The following is a 14,766-nucleotide window of genomic DNA, read 5'->3' as shown; positions in this document are numbered from 1 at the left end:
CCCAGCATCGAACACTGTCAGACTGTCTTAAAGAAATACAAACTTTCCCACAGAATAAACATCCCACAGCAATAAACCAATGTAGCATTATTATCAGCATCTGTAGGTGGAAGTAATCTAAACATTTTTGCAGAAACACTGGACATGCAATGGTTAAATTTGAAAAGTTTTTGTCACAAGCAGAAATAATTCTTAGTAATGTTTCAAAGGCAGTTGGTTGTTGTTTTCATATTTCTACCGGGTGGTATCTCTCTGTAACCTTGACCTTAGTCAGTATATTACTTTGTCCAACAAAAGAGAATTTAGCTTTCTGATCATAGAATGTGGGCAGGGCCTGGAAACCACCGACCAGAGAACATGGAGAACTCAGATTAAAGGGCTAGAGAACAGACAATGAGTCCCTCCTGATAACAGCTAAACAGGAGTGGAGGTCTGGGGGAGCTTATTGAACACAAAGAAAGCCTCCTTTGAAATAAAATAGATAATGATTATTATTTTAGACAAACGCAAACCAAAGCCTTTCTGCAGAGAAATTAGGGCTTTCTGAAAAGTGGTATTTCTGCAAATACTAGCACAGAAAGAGACCACGAATGAGAAAAGTCAGCAAACCTCAGGCGAGGAAAAACAAGGGGCTGTGGTCCAGACTGTACTGCCAGACTTTCTTCCATGAGTTCGGTCTTTATTATATTTCTCATTCACTTCTATAATTTCAGACAGTATATGCCAGGCCCTAAGCAAGTGGTGAGGGATACCTTAGCAAAAATAAATAAGCAAAGGACGTGTGCTTTCAGAGAACACAGCCTAGGGACAAACTTCACAACAAAGTAATAATAATATGTAGTATCATTTAAATTCAAATGGACCACATACTAAAGATAAATTTTGAGACCTGTGGGAGTGAACACCAGAGAACCACAGAAATAGAATCCTTCTTCAGGTTTCTAGAAAAACTGACATTCTTAATGAAAATTTAAAGGTAAAAAATTATAGAGCTATTATGGTCATTGTTACCAGTTTCTTATTTCAGAAGGAATTGGGAACTGAATTATTTGGGGCTCAGTAAATATATCATAGATATTTGTTCCATATAGTTAACTTAAATGTAAATATACTTTTGTTCCATTGTGCGAATTTCATCATGAATATAATTAACACATTCTATTAGTTTTATAAAGATATATTTATTATTTTTATAAAGACCTAAGTTGTGGTGGATTTTCAGGCTAGGGGAAACTTTTCATCTACTTAGTTCAGACTCAGGGGTTAACAAGATTTACCCCTGTCTGGGTATTCTAGCCATTGCTAAAACATTGGTATAAGCATTTCTACATCAGGCAGTCTCTTATTTAGTACATACTACATGCTAATTTCTGTTTTTGCAGCTGAGGAGAGAAAGCCAAACAAGGTCTCTGACTTTATGTCATTTTTAAACATAGTACGAACTTAAATTCTGTTTCAGATGTTCTAATTGACAATCTCCATAGCAATATATAAGAATGATCACTTCAAAAGATTTTTTTTTAAGACAGTGTTTCTCTGTGTAGCCCTGGCTGTCCTGGAGCTTACTCTATAGACAAGGCTGGTCTTGAACTCAGAGATACCCTGCCTCTGCCAACCCAATGCTGAAATTAAAGGTATGCTGTAGTGGGTAGCCATTCCAACCTTGGCCTGGAAGTTCCAACCCCCATTGAGGCTTCGGTAATGGTCACGTCTACAAGGCGGGGCTGAGGGAGGAAGCGGAAGACCCAGGATCAAAAGGAGAGGTCTCTCTTGGTTCCAGGACCCTGGACGCTGGAGGTAGACCGAGCAGAGTTCTCCAGAGAACACCGCAGGACTTCGCCATACCTTTTCCAGACCCTGCAATCTGTTGCTTCATTTGTAAGTTACCCCACAAAATAAACCTCTCTTTTAACTACGTGGAGTGGCCTTGATAATTTCACCAATAGTATGTACCACCACTGCTGGGCATTTTTTTTAATTATTTTTAATTTTGTGTGTGTGTGTGTGTGTGTGTGTGTGTGTGTGTGTGTGTGTGTAATACAGGTGCTCACAGAAGCCAGAGGTGTCAGATGCCCTGACATCAGAGTTATGGCGGTCATGAGCTTCCTGGTGTGGTTTCTGGAAACCAAGCTACAAAAGCAGTATGTACTCCTAACCACTGAACCATCCCTCCAGCCCCAGAAATGATCACTTTACTGCATTGTATGCTCATTAACATTTAGTATTATCTTTGCATGCTTTTATAATGAAAGGAAAACTTTAATAGGCCATTGGACAATTTCTAGGTTGAACTGTATCTCCACACACACAAAAAAATAATAATAATAATAAATAAATAAAAAGTCTTAATCTTACTACCATAGAATGAGAGCTTATCTGGAAATGGGGTTTATGTGAATGTAGATAAGACAAGGGGTCATTAGAGTGGGCCCTACACACCAAGACTATTATCCTTCGAAAAGCAAGAAACTAGTTAAACATGGAGGTATGTCTCTGTACTCTCAACACTAAGGAGGGTGAAGCAGGAATCTGGAAGATTTGAAACCAGCCTGGGCCACAAAGACCGACCCTGTCTCAGAAATAAAGAACAAAACAAAATAAAAAGATGGGAAGTTTGGAGCTCAGAGGCCAAGCTTGTTTAGCAAGTACACTGCCACAGATTTGATCCCCAACACTGAGCTGGGGAAGGGAGGGCAGGGGGAAGAAGGGAGGACAAGCAGGTGTAGCCACTGAGCCACGCACACGTGGAGCATCCTATGAGGGGAAGGCAGAGGTGCAGCCAGAAGGCAAGCAACACCGATTCCAGCGACTACTGGAAGAGAAGATTCTCCCAGAGCCAGCGCTGCTGACGCCTTTCCCTTACACTTCTGGCTTCCAGTACTGTGAGAAAATTAACTCCGTTGGTTAAGTCACACAGTTGGTGGTACTGTGTTATGTCAACCTTCACAAGCTAACTCTTAATTTGGGCTCTCCTAGAAGCAGAGACAGAGTAAAGAAAGGGCTTGGGAGCTAACTCGTCTCTCTTTGACCCTTGTGATTAGAACATCACTCTGTCTCCTAGAAAGTGTCACACTGTGTTTTGGGTTACTTCTCTGTATTGCCTTAAACACAAAATGATAAAGTGAAATAAAAACTTCAAAGGGCAATGAACCATGTATTGCGGAATTGCTGAAAATGAATTATTTTTCAAAAAGTATATAGATTGGGGATATGCCTCAGTCCTACATTTGCAAAGCTTTGGATTCAATACTCATCCAGCACCACCAAAAACTGCACCGAATTAAATATGAACATAAACTTTTGTTTAAAATAAAAATATGTAAATCTTCAATATTACAATAATAATAAATACTATAAACTTCCTATTATGGTTTGATATGTTTACCAAAGTCCATATGTTAGGAACTGAGTACTCCATGCCACAGTACTAAGAGGTTGGACCCTGAAGTGGCAATTAGTGTCCTCATCAGAAGAGTGATTTCTACTAGCCACCTTACCCTTCTCTCTCTAGAGCAGTGGTTCTCGGTCTTCCTAATGTTGTGACCCTTTAGTATAGTTCCTCATGTTGTGGGGAACCCCAACCATAAAATTATTTTTGTTGGTTTTCATAACTGTAATTTTGCTGCTGTTATGAATTGTAATGTAAATATCTGATATGCAGGATACCTGATATGTGACCCCTGTGAAAGGGTCATTGGACCCCCAAAGGGGTCAGGACCCACAAGTTGAGAACTGCTCTAGCATGGTCTTTTGCCTGAGTTCCTCCGTGAGATGATGCTGTGAGCAAACCCTCATCAAATGGATCTTTCAATCTTGAACTCCTCAGCCTCTAGACCTATAAGAAATAACTCTATTCTTCATAAATTACCCATCCCCAGAGAGTCTGTCATAGTGGCATTAAATGGACTGAGTACCCCTAAATCTACATATTATTATTATTTTTAATTCTCTGGATCTCTTTTATACTGCACTGTCTACATATTTTTGATGCATATTACTTTATCACCTCATTTAATTACATCAATTTTGTAACAAGACTTTCTATAGAATGACAAAAAAGTGAATTCTCAACAGACAGTTTTGTCTTTTGTTTAAAAACATGAATTCTCATCTCATCTAGAATTGTTGGTCAAAATTTGTGTCTTATTATTGTCAGAATGCATAAAGCATGTAACCTCAAATAGATGCACTGTAAGAGAATTGTGTCTAAATAAAAAATCTATTTTCAGTGATATGCATAAACTATATTCCTGTTTATAATTATATATAACGTCTCATCAAGCGTGTTCCCGACAGGAGAGAATTTCTGTCTAGATGAGAACCTTGTCATCCTTTGCTTAGAGTGGTTTCCCACAGAACAATTTCTGGCTCTGTTAAGCTTCCTTCTAGTCATGTCTCTCTATGCTAGGGTGTGTAGGACATATTCTTGTCCTCTTCCTTCAGCTCGATGCTAGTAGTTGGCCCCAGGAGCAGAAAGTATCCAGAAGCCATTCTAGACTGGGTCAGCCAGAACCCATCTAAGAATATAAGGAAGTGATTGTATCTCCCGTAACTATGTCCCGTTAAACCAAATCCTAATGTCCCAATAGACTGCAGCATAATATAATAGATGGCTGGAATAGAAAGAGGCAATGACCAGCTACAATCCAAGTATTTTACTTTTGGGAATTCTATAGAACTCAGTAACTGATAATGTGCCACACGGGGCCTTGGCAGGAGCCCATGCATAAAGGGACCCACAATGAGAGAGGCATGAAGCCCAGATCTCATTAGCTTCCTATCAAACCTGCCCCTCACAAAGCTCAGTGAATCGTCTCAGTAAATTTGTCACTAGTATACTGTACATATGTTAATTAAATTAATACATTGATTTTTGACCATTAAGTCTAAGGCAGCAGGGAATAGTTTAGTTGAGTCCTATGGAGCAAGCAAGGTTTGGTGTGAAAGACAGAGAAGGAGTAATGAGAGAAGACTACAGAGGACGGGCAAGAGGAAGCATGCATGGCGTTAATGGGTGTGAGTGCGGAAAAGTAATCCCTTTTATATAAAGGCAAGCTTATTAAACAGCGGCCTTAGCTGCAATCAGCAAATTCAAGTGAGAGTTGGAGACATTACCTTGCACCTTATTATCCTATGTGCCTGACACTAAATGCTTTTCCTTCATGTCTTTCTATATGGAGAATACATAAGGTTTTATTTTTAGCAATAATGGCAGTAAACTGGGACATGCACATGTTTGGTATTAGCCACAGTGATAATATTAGTTTGTGGGCCTACAGGATTCTGCTTGGCTTGTGTTATTTAGTCCAAGCAAAGCCCCCAGTGTTAAGGGAAGGTGAATGCATAGCCATGGGGTAGGCTTCTCTGTAAAGGTTGGCAATGCAGCGTCTCGTCTCTCTGACTCTTTCTTCATCCAATGGTTTTCTACAGCCAGCTGGGAAAGGTTCTTTACTCTTCAGAAAGTTGTCTGGACCCTCCTGGATAACCCAAGACATTCTCTGCATACCACAGCCCTTAATCACACCTTAAAATCCCTTTGGGCCACAGAAGGGAAAATCTTTACAAGTTCAGGTGTGTGGAGGGGGGTGCTTAAAATGCAAACATCCATCTTTGTGATTCCAACTATGTTCCATGCTGTAGAACATTTCCAGAGTCAGCCACCTCTACCCAGCCCCTCCTTACTCTACTGCAAGGGACATTTTATAAAATGTCCCCATTCCTACCCCCCCCCCCCCATGCAACTATGATAGTGGAAGTATAAGGGGCACGGGAAAGGCTTTTCTCATAATAAAAACAGTGATAAACAAATGATTAACATTAGTGAGATCTCTTCTAAAAAGATCTCTTGTTGATACTTTGAGTGAATCGCTTGATCATACAGCCAAGAAATGAATAACCGTACTATGATTGTTGTTTGTCTTGGCCCGAACTAAATGCTGATTGTACAATGAAACCAAGGGGCATCAAAGCCCACTTCCAGACTTCTAGGCGGTCCATTTCCCTTCATTGCTGTTTTGTCATTTTTGTGATTTCCTGATTTTTTCCAAATATTTGTGATTTGGGTGGAGGCCACAGTTTACCAATGAACCCAAAATTCTTTTCACCTGCACCCTATTAGTCAACTTTTAATCTTACACAGTCACTTTGAACTTTACATATCAAAGACAAATCATTCTTTCTTAGATTAACTTCAAAAGCAGCCCAGCACACACGGAGGAAGATGTCACAGCTGGAATTGAAATAGAGACCCAGGGGAACTCTCTTGGCAGCTATCCGTTCTGACTGGGGAGGCCAATTTTAGAAAATTATTGTTTTTCATATAGGTGTTGGCTTCTGCTAACATCCTTTCATCCTTTGCCATCAAAAGTATTTCTATTCACAACACTAATCTCGTTTTCGTGTTCCAGACCCACCATCAGGGCACTGTTTTGTTTGCTGCAGTAATGGTTCAGTAGGTGAGTAAATGAACAGAGGAGGCGATGCTGTTTCTTGGGAAGCCAAATCTACGACGGTATGGCTTTATCAACGCGAGCAGGGCGGCTCATGTCAGTGTTCTTAGCACTTGGGAAGTTGGAGCAGAAGGAAACCGAGATCAATGCCAGCCTGAGTTACACATCATGCCCTTTCTCACGCCCTTCTTTCCTGTGGGGGGGGGGGGGGGGCATGGTCCTATCTGTGACATCTCCACATACTTGACACATCAGTTAATGTTTCTATCCTTCAGTTTTCTCACCTAGAAAATATAAGTGATAATGCCTATCTTGTAAGTTTATTGTAAGAATTTGAAATAATATATGTAAAGTCCATGAAAGACTGAAGCAGGCAGTAAATCTCTCTCAGCAGGAATAATTAACCAGTGTTTTGCTCTTGGGGATTTCACAGCTAACCATCCATAATCCACATGTGGCTTTTCTCTCTGCAAATCAACTCCAGCACCATTTTTGAAAGTAAGTAGATTTTCCCATGAATTCCTGGCTTACTCCTGGCTGAGTTCCCAACCCCAGTCTTGTGTGTGTTTATAAAAATGCAAACAACTTAATATGAAGTCATGTATTAAGTTAGTAGGGAGGTAGATATGCAACCACAAGTTAGATATATTAAAAAACAAACAAACATAGGAGACATTTGGATCCTCTAACTTGCAGTTACTTGCCAAGTTGCTGAACTTGGAAGATGTAAGCATTTTAATTTATTGCACCAAATGGAGAAACAGAATAACCTGTTGTGTGGTTTTATAATTTTTAATTTTTTGACATAACTCTTAAATCATGCCTGTGTATGATTTAACACCAATATTAATTTTCACACAACAGCTTTTTCTGACGTCTAAAATATTTGCTGTCACTGATTCAGTTGGGATTATCAGATCAGTCACGTCTCCCCCTCAGTTCCTTGCCTGAGCCCCAGGAGGGAAGTGCTAATGGAATTGTGGCTGGCTGATGAGGTATCAGGCACTCCACGACTCTGAGTCTGGAGATTAATGGAGAAGAAGCAAGGTTAGAGGCACGGGAGAAGGTTGAGATGTAAATATGAGGGGAGGCTTAAAGTGCAGTGGTGGAAATCTGAAAAGGAGGGCTTTGGGTTATCACTGAGGCAGGTACAACATCATAAATCCAGAACACATTAAAAGTACAGGATTTTTTAAATTAAAGATAATGCATGTTATGAATGGCCAGTGAATACAAATTTTTAAAGAAAAATAACAGTATTAAGTATTCCTGAGGTTTATTGATGATAAAATGAAATATGCGGTGGAGGGGGGGGGAAGCCTCACTAAAAGGGTGTGTTTCAGCATCTTCCCACCATGTTAGGAAGGATGGTTGAGGGCTGGTCCTGTGGTTTTCTTCTTTGCTAATGGTATCATCACTGGGACCAAGTTCAGATACCATGAAAGCTGCCACATAAAATGTATGAATCAATGCATTTTATTATATTCAGTGTGTGTCCACTTTTTGTCATGATAATAAAATACCTTAAAGCAATTAACTTATAAAGAGAAATGTGAATTTTGGTTCATGGCTCTAGGTAATGAAACCTTATTCTCCTAGATTCTAAAGATCACCTCATGGCCACATGGGACTGTGTGTTAGAGAAAGCTACTTATGCTGTAAGCCAGAAAGCAAAGAGAGAGGTGAGCAGGGTTGCTATGATCCTGCTCAGGGACATACCTGCACGATGCAGCATCTCCCACAAAGTCCTACTTCTCATGGTTTCCACACCTCCCAACAGCTCCACCCTGGGGACTAGCTTTTAAAACTCTGGGAGGAAAGGCTGATCAAACCATGAGGTTCGGGTATGCAACTATCACAATTTTAAGACATTTTCATCAGCTTCAAGAGAAAACCGCTACCTTTTAGCGATGATTCCCTCCCTCATATCTTCCTTGTCTTCCCATACTCCTGCAAAACCCCTATTCTTCTTCCTGGTTATCAACTTCCTATTGTAGGCATTTCATTAAAATGGAATCACACAATCTGTCATCTTCTGAGCTGCCTTGCTTTACTTATCATCATGTTTTCAAGATTCACCTATAGGTAGCACATATCAGTACTTCACTTTTTATATCAGCTTTAACGCTGCAAGTTCTTCTAAAGTGGTATAAGAGGTAGACATTGAAATGTGAAAAATCTTAATTTGTGTTACTTATAAAGTACGTCCACATGAACATGATTACATACCCTGTGCATTAAAAACAGTTCTAACAAAGTCTCATGCGATTACGTGGAGAAAGGAAGCTTGCTCACAAGCAATAATTTGGTTTTCAGATCAAATAAAATTAAAGACTAAAAGAATGCGTCTCCAGCAAAGAATCTGTGTGTGTGCCTGTGGCTGTTACACTGAGCATATGTGACAGGAGATACAGGGTTAGAGCAGCTGTCTTGTTGGCGACAGGCAATGAACAAGTGGAAGCTAACCAAACAAGACAGCCAGCAGGTGGATCAGGAGCCCTCACCATGATGCTGAGACACTGCCAATCAACCTAAGCCTGCCCATTGCCAGTGACAAGGTGGCAGCTATCATCCTTTCGCTGAAAATGAGCGTTTGTAACTAATAATAAATAACATTACATGTGAGTGTCTAGATGCTGGATCCTAATGCATGGAAAAAGTATATAATCCAGAAATAACTACAAAGTGAAAATAGAAAATGGAAATGTAAAACAAACTCAAAGTGTTGTTTATCAACCCCAAAGGGATAACTATGACTAAGAAGAACGGAGTAGATGAGGCTGAAGCAGGATGCACACAGCCATGTCCGAGCTGGTAGAGGTCACCTGAACTTGTTTTTGCATGCCATCAAAATAATCGTTACCATGACATTGAGATTGTCTATTTCTCATTTTCTAAACCTGCTTTTAATTACTAAAATGCTTGTTTCCTGTTTCTTTAAATATAGGCTATTATTTCCCCTTGTATGTAGTTTTTTCCCAAAATGTATTCATGAAATTAGATATTAATTTCTCGGCATACATCATTCACACTAAACACACTGAGTGGCTCCTCTTTTTGTCTTGAAGATTTTGTTTCAGTCTGATGTCTATGGCACATCTTGGTAATTTTTCTCAAATTCTTGATGAATTCAAAATTCATCCTCTTATCTATAATATAAGCTCACAGTTGCTCAATGTCTGTAGCATAAGTTGGTCTCCCCACACAAGTCACATCCTTATCTGTTCACAATGGACTCAAGTAGTGACTGGGGGGGGTTCCAAGCATCATGACTCATAGCCACACTGTCCAGGATTCAAGGACTTTGTCCACTGTGGCATTCCACACCATCCTGTATGGTAATGCTCCTGCTTTTGATCCTAACCATAAAATGTCCTACACCAAAATACCCTTAGAGATGTGCTTATAAAACCGAGTTTCCTTTTCAATGGATTTTTCTCCTTCTATTTATATACACACACACATTTTAAATCCAGGTTCCTCACATCAGAGAAAACATGAAGTATTTATTTGCCTTCCTTAGTCTGGCTTATTCCACTTACTGCAATGATTTCTAGTTGCATCCATTTTCCTGCAAATGTCATGGTTTTATTTTTCTTTATGGCTGTATAAAATTCCTTTGTCTGCTGTTTAATTTTTTGTTTGTTTGTTTGTTGAGGCAAAATTTCTCTGTGTAGTTATGAAGCCTGAGTGCTGGGATTAATATTTTCTTTATCAGGTCGTCTGTTGATAGACATCCAGGCTGCTTCCTTTCCCTGACTATTGTGAATAATGCAGTGATAAATAAGGATATACGTAGCAAGCATCAATGTGGTATACTGAATTATCATCCTCTAGGTATATACCCAAGATTATTCTATAAATTCTATTTTCAGATTTTTTTTTTTTTAGGAACCACCATACTGGTTTTTCATTGTGTTGTATGGACAAATAATATTCCATTATACTTCTATATATCATTGTGTTTGCACATTCATCAACAGACAGACATTTAGTTGTCTCTCCTTTGTCACTATCACAAATATTATGGATATGGCTCTACAATAAACCTAAGATGATTTTCTTTCTGAGGATGTACTAAAACAATTTGGATGGTGAAAGGGAAACTCAAGGTTGAATGTGAAGTGTGTGTGTGTGTGTACACACACACACACACACACACACACACACACACACACACACACAGTTTCTGCATTACCACTTACACAATCCAAATTCCCCCTGTACCTCGTGGTTCTCAGAATGCGTTCTCAAGTCACTGGCTTGTGATGGGTCACTTTGAGGTGACATTCCCATAGCACCTCTACTTGCTCCCACTAAATGTACATCCAAGTTTTCTTATTCTTGTTGGATGAGTACCTGTCTTGCCCGGTAGCCTGCCAGGCACTGGGGCGGAGTGACCTTGGAAGTCTCCCACTGTGACTGCAGCAGTTAACACATGTATGTACCAGATGGATTTCCCAAATGAAGCAGCAAGGAGGATTTTCGTGAAGTTTTCTAGCTTACGAAGCCTTTCAGCAAATGCATGAAAATTAGACTTCACTGAGGTGTGCGTGCTGTTGATGAAAGCCCATGCTGTATCCCAGCTCCCTGACACACTTGAGAACCAGCTTGTTTTCCCAGCACATTGCTCCGAATCAGCTAATGCTCAAGTATTTGTCTGGAAGCAGCTCCTAATCTTCCCTAACATGGCCAGAGATCAGCTTGGGCAGCTCTTCTGATCCATCTCTCCTTTATTGAGTCCCTTCACAGCAAAGCCCTGTCTGTTTTCCTGTTGTGTGAGGCATTCCCTCCTACTTAATAATGCTGATTGTCTTTCCATTCCTTTACTGCACAGGGAACCACCTGTCCAATTGAGATCAGAGTCGCGGATGTCAAAGTGTCTCATTTTATATAGATGTACAGCTGTCAGCACAGGCTCAAAGGCTTGCCTTTAATGAAAATGAGTCATTTTTATCGATAGGACTGCAGAGCTTACATGAATACAGATACCCGGATCAAATGATTGGCATTTCTACTCCCCAGCTCCCACTGTCTTAACAGTGATCTGCCCTGCCATACACACGTCTTTTCTCATATCAAAGCCTCTGCTCTCCAGTCCTGCCCCTTCTGCTATGGCTCCCATTACAGAAATCTTATAGCAGGTTCTCATGATCCAAGTGTGGGATGTTTTATTTGATGAAAACCATATAACAATTTTTTAAATATGGTCAGCATTTACAAATCAGAAGATGTCACATAAAAATTTGGGTGAGGCTTGGGGGCACAGCTCAGTTGGTAGAGTGCTTGCCTAGCATTCCGGCAGCTCTGCTTTTGCTCCTCAGCCTTGCATAAACTGGGTGTATGGACCTTACCTTGAACCCAAGCACTTGAAAAGCAGAGGCAGGAGGAGCAGAAAGCCAAAGTCATTCTTGACTACATAATGAATTCAGGGCCAGCCTGGGCTACGTGAAACCCTCTCTCAATACATAAAACAAAAGGAACAATTCCTAATTTCTTTCATTAGCCACACTGAATAGTATCCCTGAAGGCAATCATCACAGTGTAGCCACTGAGATGGTGTCCAATGACCTCATCTTCACTGCACAACCTTGTTGGATGTCCTCCTCTGGAGTGTGGACTGGACTTTGTTGGCTCACTTTCCCCCCTGAGACAGGGTTTCTCCGTGTAGCCCCGGCTGTCCCAGAACTCACTCTGTAGACTAGGCTGGCCTCAAACTCAGAGATAAACCTGCCTGTTGTTGTTTGTCTTTGTTCTTTTGGGGGAGCCCACCACCCAGCTCCCAGATAAATCACATACAGAGGCTTATTCTTAATTATAATGCCCAGCCTTAGCTTAAGAAAAGCTGGCTTGTTTCTAGCCAGCTTTTCTTAACTTTAAATTATCCCATCTACCTTCTGCCTGGGCTTTTTCCTTTTCTTACTTCTGTATATCTTAATTTCACTCTTACTCCATGCTGTGTGGCTGTGTGGCTGTGTGGCTGTGTGGCTGTGTGGCTGTGTGGCTGTGTGGCTGGATGGCTGGGTGGCTGTGTGGCTGTGTGGCTGTGTGGCTGTGTGGCTGGGTGGCTGGGTGGCTGGGTGGCTGGTGGCTGGTGGCTGTGTGGCTGGGTGGCTGGGTGGCTGGGTGGCTGGCCCTGGCATCCTCCTCTCCTTGTTCTCTTGCTCTTTCTTCTTTACCAGATTTCTCCTATTTATTCTCTGTGCTTGCCAGCCCTGCCTGTCCTTTCTCCTGCCTCACTATTGTCTTTATTAGACCATCAGGTGTGTTAGACAGGCACAGGAACCCAGCTTCACAGAGTTCAACAAATGCAACATAAACAAATGTAACACACCTTAAAATAATATTCTATAACACCTGCCATTGCTTCCTGAGTACTGGGATAAAAGGCATGTATCATCATCTCCCAGACATTGTGGCTCACTTTAAAAAACAAAAAACAAAAAACAAAAAACAAAAACAAAACTTTCACATCATGCATCTCAATCTCATTCATCTCTCCACCTCTTCATATCCAGCTTCTGACCTTGCAACCTCCCCTTCCCAAAAATATAAAATAAAATTTAAAAGAAAGAGAGAGAGAGAAAAGAAAGATCTCATCATGGAAGCTGTAGTGTGACACAGCGAGTCACACAGTAAACTCTTTAGTCCATCTATCTTTACTTGCAAGTGTTCATTGCAAAGTCATTGGTCTGGTTTGAGGCCCCTGGCTTGTGCTACATCATCAATACTGGGTCCTCAGTGAGACTCCTCTTGGACAGCTTGTTGTTGCCCTGTGTCGTGGAGATCCTGCAGCTTTGGATCTGTAGGACCAGCCCCTTCATATGCTTCAGCACATCATAGGTGGAGTGGGTGTTGGGGTGGGCCTGAGTGGTAGCAGGGTTGGTCAGTCTGCTGGCTTTTCCCCAACCTCACCACCAGGATGAGCTCTCTGGCATTGCCCTGGCTAGTTTACCCTATGCAGCAATGAGCAAGGGGAGGGACTGGTTCTCCTGCTTTCATGCCCTCAGGGTCAGCTCACATGCACCTACACCACCAGGGCCAGCTCTACTGTGTTGCAGAGGTACAGGGGCCACTCTCCCGGTTGCGGCAGCTGGTGAGGGGCAAGGACAGCTCTCCCGCTCTCATGATCTCAGAGCCAGCTCTCCCACCTGCCACAGGCAGTGAGTGAGGAACATTTATCCCTTGCGCACACCACCATATGGCAGATGAGAGGTGGAGCCAGATGTCCCATGCTCACATTTTCAGGGCTGACTCACCCATGCCTGTCAATAGGGTCAGCTCTACTGCGCTGCCCTCGTGAGGTGCGGGGTTGGCTTGCCCCAGTGCTCAGCTGGTAAGGGGGAGGGTCCGCTCCTTCATCTACTGCAGGGCATCTTTCCCTCACTCAAGCCACCACATAGCAAACAAGGAGGGCAGGACCAGTTCTCCCTAGTGTTCAAGCCAGTGAGGGGTGGGACCAACTCTGTTCAGTCCTATCCTCTGCGCCTTCGGTGGAAATAGGAGTAATGGACATCAACACAGACCTTGGCTGTAGCAGGGCCACAGACCCAGAACTAGATGGCAAGCATGTGGTCCTTAGGAAAGAGAACGTGTGCCATCTAGCTCTAGCTTGAATGTTAAATGGTCCCCAACAGGGTAATATCTTTGAACACTTGGTCCCCAGCCAGTGGTACTGTTTTGAAAGGTTGTGAAACCTTCTTTAGGAGCTGGGGCCTCACAAAAGGAAGTGAACCATTGAGGTGACTCCAAGTAGCTGCCACAAAGATGATTGGATTTGCAAATGGCCCTACCCTGATAAACCACAGACACCTGGATTATGGCCTTCTCACAGACTCTAGACAAGAGGACCCAATGCCAGGATCACTGACCCACAGAAACCACAAGAAAATACATGTTTGTTGTTTAAATCCAGTAAGTCTGGGGTGATTTTTTTTTTAAAGACAGGGTTTCTCTGTAAGGCTTTGTGCCTTTCCTGGATCTAGCTCTGTAGCCCAGGCTGGCCTTGAACTCACAGAGATCCACCTGCCTCCCAAGTGCTGGGATTAAAGGCGTGCGCCACCACCGCCCAGCAGTTTGGGTTGATTTTTTACACAGCAATAGCTAACCAATAGTAATCATTTATCACCCTTGCCCTTCACTGTTAAATGTGTTTTCATCCATTCAATATCCTCATCAGGACCCGGCATCAGGACCCGGCATCAGGACCCGGCATCATCCCTCAAATCCACTTCTGGGCTGCAGGAAATGCAGCTGGATTCCTCTTTCCTCCTTTACTCTCTGTTTCTAGGGCTCAGTCCCTCATGATGTCATGGAC

The sequence above is a fragment of the Onychomys torridus genome, chromosome 6 (assembly GCF_903995425.1).
Source record: "Onychomys torridus chromosome 6, mOncTor1.1, whole genome shotgun sequence".
Taxonomy (NCBI): domain Eukaryota; kingdom Metazoa; phylum Chordata; class Mammalia; order Rodentia; family Cricetidae; genus Onychomys; species Onychomys torridus.
The sequence above is the reverse complement of the archived record's forward strand: the minus strand, read 5'-3'. Positions refer to the sequence as shown.